Source organism: Oncorhynchus mykiss, chromosome 8, assembly GCF_013265735.2.
Source record: "Oncorhynchus mykiss isolate Arlee chromosome 8, USDA_OmykA_1.1, whole genome shotgun sequence".
NCBI classification, from domain to species: Eukaryota; Metazoa; Chordata; class Actinopteri; order Salmoniformes; family Salmonidae; genus Oncorhynchus; species Oncorhynchus mykiss.
In genome coordinates, this window is record NC_048572.1 from 3,467,352 (window position 1) to 3,474,828 (window position 7,477).

Below are 7,477 nucleotides of genomic sequence, written 5' to 3' on the forward strand. Positions count from 1 at the left end.
ATTATGAAGCATGTGCAAAATATAATTTGGGAGTACTTTGGAAGGTATCTAAAATATAAAAGATATTTAAAATGTTTTGCTGATGTTTTTGCAATATCTTCTATACAACATTTAAAAAAAACACAAAAAAATTTGAGGGGCAAAACTTGGCTCGCGGGCCGCCATTTTGGGGGACCCTGATCTACGGTGTAATGTTCCGTAATTACCCAGTAGCATTGTTCAGTCCTCCATGGACTAGGTCTTATTTAAAAGGACAAATCATTAAGCATTGAGACGGGCTATTGACCGGGCCATTAGGAAAATGAAGACCGATGAGTCGTTGTGGCATCCTGACAAAGTACTGTAGCTGTACCTGTATACAGACTGTAACATTGTGGTCCTAGATGGGGTGTCTTGGCCTGACAAAGTACTGTAGCTGTATATACAGACTGTAACATTGTGGTCCTAGATGGGGTGTCTTGGCCTGACAAAGTACTGCAGTTGTAGCTGTTATATACAGACTGTAACATTGTGGTCCTAGATGGGGTGGCTTGGCCTGACAAAGTACTGTAGCTGTATATACAGACTGTAACATTGTGGTCCTAGATGGGGTGGCTTGGCCTGACAAAGTACTGTAGTTGTAGCTGTTATATACAGACTGTAACATTGCGGTCCTAGATGGGGTGGCTTGGCCTGACAAAGTACTGCAGTTGTAGCTGTTATATACAGACTGTAACATTGCAGTCCTAGATGTCTTGGCCTGATAAAGTACTGTATTTGTAGCTGTTATATACAGACTGTAACATTGCGGTCCTAGATGTCTTGGCCTCTGAACAGTTTAATCCAGATACAACATGAGATAACCCTCCTGCGGTCCGTGCGACCCAATGCAGTCTGGATGGTTGGGACGGCATGACAAAGTGTTCACCTTGTATAGCAGGGCGGCCCGCGGCCCATTTATCATTTTAGAACGGCCCTTTGATCAATTCTGAACATTCATTAAAAAAACATCTAAAAAAACATCCTCACAAAGATCCAGGGTCTCATTTATCGATGTTATGTAGAAACTATTCTAAATTGGCACTTATGAAAGGAATATACAGTTGAAGTGTGAAGTTTACATACACTTAGGATGGAGTCATTAAAACTCATTTTTCAACCACTCCAAAAATGTCTTGTTAACAAACTATAGTTTTGGCAAGTCAGTTTGGACATCTACTTTGTGCATGAAAAGTCATTTTTCCAACAATTGTTTACAGAAAGATTATTTCACTTATAATTCACTGTATCACAATTCCAGTGGGTCAGAAGTTTACATGCACTAAGTTGACTGTGCCTTTAAACCGCTTGGAAAATTCCAGAAAATGATGTCATGGCTTTAGAAGCTTCTGATAGGCTAATTGAATGAGTATGAGTCAATTGGAGGTGTACCTGTGGATGTATTTCAAGGCCTATCTTCAAACGCAGTGCCTCTTTGCTTGACATCATGGGAAAATCAAAATAAATCAGCCAAGACCTCAGAAAATAAATTGTAGACCTCCACAAGTCTGGTTCATCCTTGGGAGCAATTTCCAAATGCCTGAAGGTACCACGTTCATCTGTACAAACAATAGTATGCAAGTATAAACACCATGGGACCACGCAGCCGTCATACCGCTCAGGGAGGAGACGCGTTCTGTCTCCTAGAGATGAACATACTTTGGTGCGAAAAGTGCAAATCAATCCCAGAACAACAGCAAAAGACCTTGTGAAGATGCTGGAGGAAACAGGTACAGAAGTATCTATATACACAGTAAAAAAAAAATATATTTAACCAGGTAGGCTAGTTGAGAACAAGTTCTCATTTGCAACTGCGACCTGGCCAAGATAAAGCATAGCAGTTCGACACATACAACAACACAGAGTTACACATGGAATAAACAAACATACAATCAATAATACAGTAGAACAATCTATATCTAGCATGTGTAAATGAGGAAGGATAAGAGAGGTAAGGCAATAAATAGGCCATGGTGGTGAAGTATTTACGATATAGCAATTAAACACTGGAATGGTAGAACGTGCAGAAGATGAATGTGCAAGTAGAGACACTGGGGTGCAAAGGAGCTAGATAAATAAATACAGTATGGGGATGAGGTAGATTGGATGCGCTATTTACAGATGGGCTATGTACAGGTGCAGTGATCTGTGAGCTGCTCTGACAGCTGGTGCTTAAAGCTAGTGAGGGAGGTAAGAGTCTCCAGCTTTAGTGATTTTTGCAGTTCGTTCCAGTCATTGGCAGCAGAGAACTGGAATGAGAGGCAGCCAAAGGAAGAATTGGCTTTGGGGGTGACCAGTGAGATATACCTGCTGGAGCGCGTGCTACGGGTGGATGCTGCTATAGTGGTCAGTGAGCTGAGATAAGGCAGGGCTTTACCTAGCAAAGACTTGTAGATGACCTGGAGGCAGTGGGTTCGGCGACGAGTATAAAGCGAGGGTCAGCCAACGAGAGCGTACAGCTCGCAGTGGTGGGTAGTATATAGGGCTTTGGTGACAAAACTGATGGCACTGTAATAGACTGCATCCAAATTGTTGAGTAGAGTGTTGGAGGCAATTTTGTAAATGACATCGCCGAAGTCGAGGATCGGTAGGATTGTCAGTGTTACGAGGGTATGTTTGGCAGCATGAGTGAAGGATGCTTTATTGTGAAATAGGAAGCCAGTTTTAGGTTTAATATTCCTGCACACCTGTTAATTGAAAATCATTCTAGGTGACTACCTCATGAAGCTGGTTGAGAGAATTGCAAAGATGTGATCAACGTAAATGTTAAAGAATCTCAAATAGAACATATGTTTTGATTTGCTTAACACTTTTTTTGGTTACTATATTGTTTCATGTTTAATTGCATAGTTTTTATGTCTTCACTATTATTCTACAATGTAGAAAATAGTAAAAATAAAGAAAAACCCTGGAATGAGTAGGTGTGTCCAAACTTTTGACTCGTACGTAATCTATCGTGTTGTTGTCCTTCCAAACTGGGGATTTCACTCACGCAGCATGAACAAAAGTATTTGGATACCTTCTGGAAAGGCTTTCCACTAGATGTTGGAACATTGCAGTGTGGAATTACTTCCATTCAACCACAAGTGCAATAGTGAGGTTGGGCACTGATGTTCGGCGTTTAGGCCTGGCTCGCAGTCGGCATTCCAATTCATCCCAAAGGTGTTCGATGAGGTTGAGGTCAGGGCTCTGTGAAGGCCAGTCAAGTTCTTCTACACCGATCTCGACAAACAAGTTTTGCATGGACTTTGCTTTGTGTACAAGGGCATTGTCATGCTGAAACAGGAAAGGACCTTCCCCAAACTGTTGCCACAAAGTTGGAAGCACAGAAATATCTAAAATGTCATTTTATTCTGTAACATTAAGATTTCCCTTCACTGGAACTAAGGGGTCTAACCCAAACCATGAAATTCAGCCCCAGACCATTATTCCTCCTCCACCAAAGTTTACAGTTGGGACTATGCATTCGGGCAGGAAGCGTTCTCCTGGCATCCGCCAAACCTAGATGAATCAGTTGGACAGCCAGAGAACGCATTTCCACTGTTCCAGAGTCCAATGTCGACGAGTTTTACACCACTCCAGCTGATGCGCATGGTAATCTTAGGCTTGTGTGCGGCTGCTCGGCCATGGAAACCAAATTCATGAAGTGTCTGACAAACAGTTATTGTCCTGACGTTGCTTCCAGAGATAGTTTGGAACTCGGTAGTGAGTTTTGCCGCCGAGGACAGATTATTTTTACACGTTACGTGCTTCAGCACTCAGCAGTCCCGTTCTGTGAGCTTGTTTAGCCTACCACTTCGCGGGTGAGCCGTTGTTGCTCCTAGATTTTTCCACTTCAAAATGTCAGCACTTACAGTTGAATCGGTGAAGCTCTAGCAGGTAATACATTTGAACAACTGACTTGTCAGAAAGGTGGCATCCTATAACGATGCCATGTTGAACGTCACTGAGCTCTTTAGTAAGGCCATTCTACTGCCAATGTTTGTCTATGGAGATTGCATGGCTGTGTGCTCGAATTTACACAACTGTCAGCAATGGGTGTGGCTGAAATAGCCAAATATATAGTGTGAAGATGGTGGAAATACACTGTATATACACTATGGTATTGTAGCATATTTCCTGATCATAACCGTGCTTTTTATGTCTTTGGTTAGGCCGATGTTAGGCATTTTTGCCTAGCCTAGCGCGAGCTAGGCTATCCAGGGAATGTAAGGTTGGCAATGTGCTGTATACCCACATGGGGAGAGGGGAACAGAAGCTCTATCCGTGGACATGTTTTAGGGTCAAACGAATGCAGGACGTTTCCGGATCAAGTCTCTCAATGCGTGGCTAGTAGAATTATGCAACGTAGAGGAGCTCACCCAACACCACTAGGGAGAGGAGCTCACCCCACACCACTAGGGAGAGGAGCTCACCCCACACCACTAAGTAGAGGAGCTCACCCAACACCACTAGGGAGAGGAGCTCACCCCACACCACTAGGTAGAGGGACTCACCCCACACCACTAGGTAGAGGAGCTCACCCCACACCACTAGGGAGAGGAGCTCACCCCACACCACTAAGTAGAGGAGCTCACCCCACACCACTAGGTAGAGGAGCTCACCCCACACCACTAAGTAGAGGAGCTCACCCCACACCACTAGGGAGAGGAGCTCACCCAACACCACTAAGTAGAGGAGCTCACCCCACACCACTAGGGAGAGGAGCTCACCCCACACCACTAGGGAGAGGAGCTCACCCCACACCACTAAGTAGAGGAGCTCACCCAACACCACTAGGGAGAGGAGCTCACCCCACACCACTAGGGAGAGGGACTCACCCCACACCACTAGGTAGAGGAGCTCACCCCACACCACTAGGGAGAGGAGCTCACCCCACACCACTAGGGAGAGGAGCTCACCCCACACCACTAAGTAGAGGAGCTCACCCAACACCACTAGGGAGAGGAGCTCACCCCACACCACTAGGGAGAGGAGCTCACCCCACACCACTAAGTAGAGGAGCTCACCCAACACCACTAGGGAGAGGAGCTCACCCCACACCACTAGGTAGAGGGACTCACCCCACACCACTAGGGAGAGGAGCTCACCCCACACCACTAAGTAGAGGAGCTCACCCATAACCACTAGGGAGAGGAGCTCACCCCACACCACTAGGGAGAGGAGCTCACCCCACACCACTAGGGAGAGGAGCGCACCCCACACCACTAAGTAGAGGAGCTCACCCAACACCACTAGGGAGAGGAGCTCACCCCACACCACTAGGTAGAGGTGCTATTGGCTTTTTGAGATTTGCTATTGGTCACTTTCTTGGCTGGCGTTTCTCCCACTTCATATGGAGACTCTTCGGGTAGGATCGCTTAATATAAATGGCACCAGAGATGCGGGAAAGAGGAGTGTGTTGGGTGAAAATGTAAAACAAAAAAAAGTTCAGGTGTCGTTTCTGCAGGAGACACATATTGATGTAGTGAATGAAGTCGATTGGGGGCTCTGGTGGAAAGGGGCAAGTGTGTTGTGCCATGGGACATATGTTAGTGCAGGGGTGCCAGTACGTTTTGCACTGAGCCTGGCTGTACAAATTTGCTTCCACAAAGGTGTGTAGGGGTAGACTGCTTGTAGTAAAAGCAGAAAATAACAACAGGTGTTTTGTTCTTATAAATGTGTAAGTGCCTAACACAGGGAGAGTGGGATGTGTGTGTTTGGGTTTCTTAGACAGGAACTCTCACAGGTGGGGCCTGAGGAGACGCTGGTGGTCGGAACTATACGATGGATTTTATGAAAGACAGAAATGGGGAGGAGCCTCATTCAGGCTCAGTGGGTGTGGTAAGGGACATCATTTAGCAGTTTGACCTGGTGGATGTTTGGAGAACTAGACATCCCAACACAAGACAGTATACGTGGGTGAAGGTTTTTGAGGCTAGGGTGAGTGCAGCCCGACTAAATTGGTTTTTCATGTCCAGGAATCAGAGCAATAGGCGTTGAGCGCTACCATTCTCCCGGTGGGCTTTTTGGTTCATAACATAACCATGACTCGGCTATCTATTTCACCAGGGCCTCGGCTGGCATCCTATCGGATGTTTAATGTAAAGCTCTTACAAGATGTGACTTTTTGCTCACGTTTCCAAACTTTTGGGGAAAAGTGGGGACAGCGAAGAGCGGAGTATGAGTCAATGGTGGGATGTGGGGAAAGTCCAAATTTGGCATTTCTGTCAACAGTATACAGCTCTCTCATCCTCGGAGGCTAGGGGAGTATTGGGGGAACTCGGGCGTAGTATAAATGAAGTGGAGGTAGAGATGGTGGGGCCTCCAGGCTAATTTAGCTCAATTACGTAGGGTCCTGGCAGTTTTTTCCAGGTTAAAGCAAAGGGAGCACATGTAAGAGCTAGGATCTCCATGCTCAGAGAGATGGATGCTCCCAGCTCCTTCCTCTTTGGTTTGGAAAGACAGAACAGTGAAGCCAAGGGTATGCATTGTCTACGGCTGTCTGATGGGCGGGTGACCTCTGTGGTGGGGGAGATGCGGGAGCGGACTGTGGAGTTTTATACTGAGTTGTACAGGGCAGAAGTGTGTGATCCTATGTGTGCTCAGGTCTTGTTTGCAGAACTCCCTAAGCTCTCTCTGGTACAGAGGGATGAAATGGACATTCCCCTGTTGTCCCATGAACTGGCAGAGTCAGTAACCCAGATGTCACCCCGGCCGTGCACCGGGGGTCGATGGACTACCTGTGGAGTTTTATAAAACAGTCTGGGGAATAATTGGCTTGGATTTCTTTAGCGTTTTGCGTGAGTGAATCGAGGTAGGAGAGTTTTCGATGAGCTGCCGTCGTGCAGCTCTGACTCTCCTGCCCAAAATAAGAGGACTTGTGTGAATGTAAGAACTGGAGGCCTGTGGCATTGCTCTGTTCGGACTACAATATATTTGCCAGGGTCCTCGGTATTAGACTGAAGTCCCATCTGGACAAGGACCAGACATATTGTGTACCGGGATGCTCAATCACTGACAACTTGTTCTTACTCAGGGACATGATGGACTTGTCGAGAGGTTCTAATGTGAACTTTGGACTGGTCTCTTTAGACCAAGAGAAAGCTTTTGAGAGAGTGGACCATGAGTATCTGTTTAATGTGATGTCTGTATTTGGGTTTGGGGAAAGGTTTTTGACCTGTGTGAAGATGTTGAATGCTGGGGCATCGTGTACATTCAAGGTGGTAGGGGGGCTTATAGGCCAGTCTGGGTGAGACGGGGCATTAGACAAGGATGCCCTCTATCGGAGCAGATATATACACTAACCGTTGAGTCTATTTGGGGCCTGCTACGCAGGAGACAGCGGGTAGTGTGCTAGACAACATGGGTGTGTTGACAGGCATAGCAGTGTCGGAGTTTACGTTTCTGTGATGGTCAGGGATGGGCAGGATATGCCCTACACTAGAGACTAGTCTGAAGGTGTATGTACGAGGGAGCT

General features: G+C 46.2%; 1 protein-coding gene across 2 annotated transcripts in view; it reads left to right on the plus strand.

Moving 5' to 3' along the window:
- Positions 1 to 1,685: 1,685 nt before the first annotated feature.
- Positions 1,686 to 7,477, plus strand: part of LOC110529260 (transcription factor Sox-7-like) — a 15,759-nt gene continuing 9,967 nt past the window's right edge. The window contains exon 1 of one of the 2 annotated variants that reach the window (XM_036984574.1): positions 1,686 to 1,748. The gene's annotated coding sequence lies outside the window, so the exon portion shown is untranslated. The remainder of the gene's footprint in view (positions 1,749 to 7,477) is intronic. The other variant, XM_036984575.1, reaches the window with a different exon arrangement.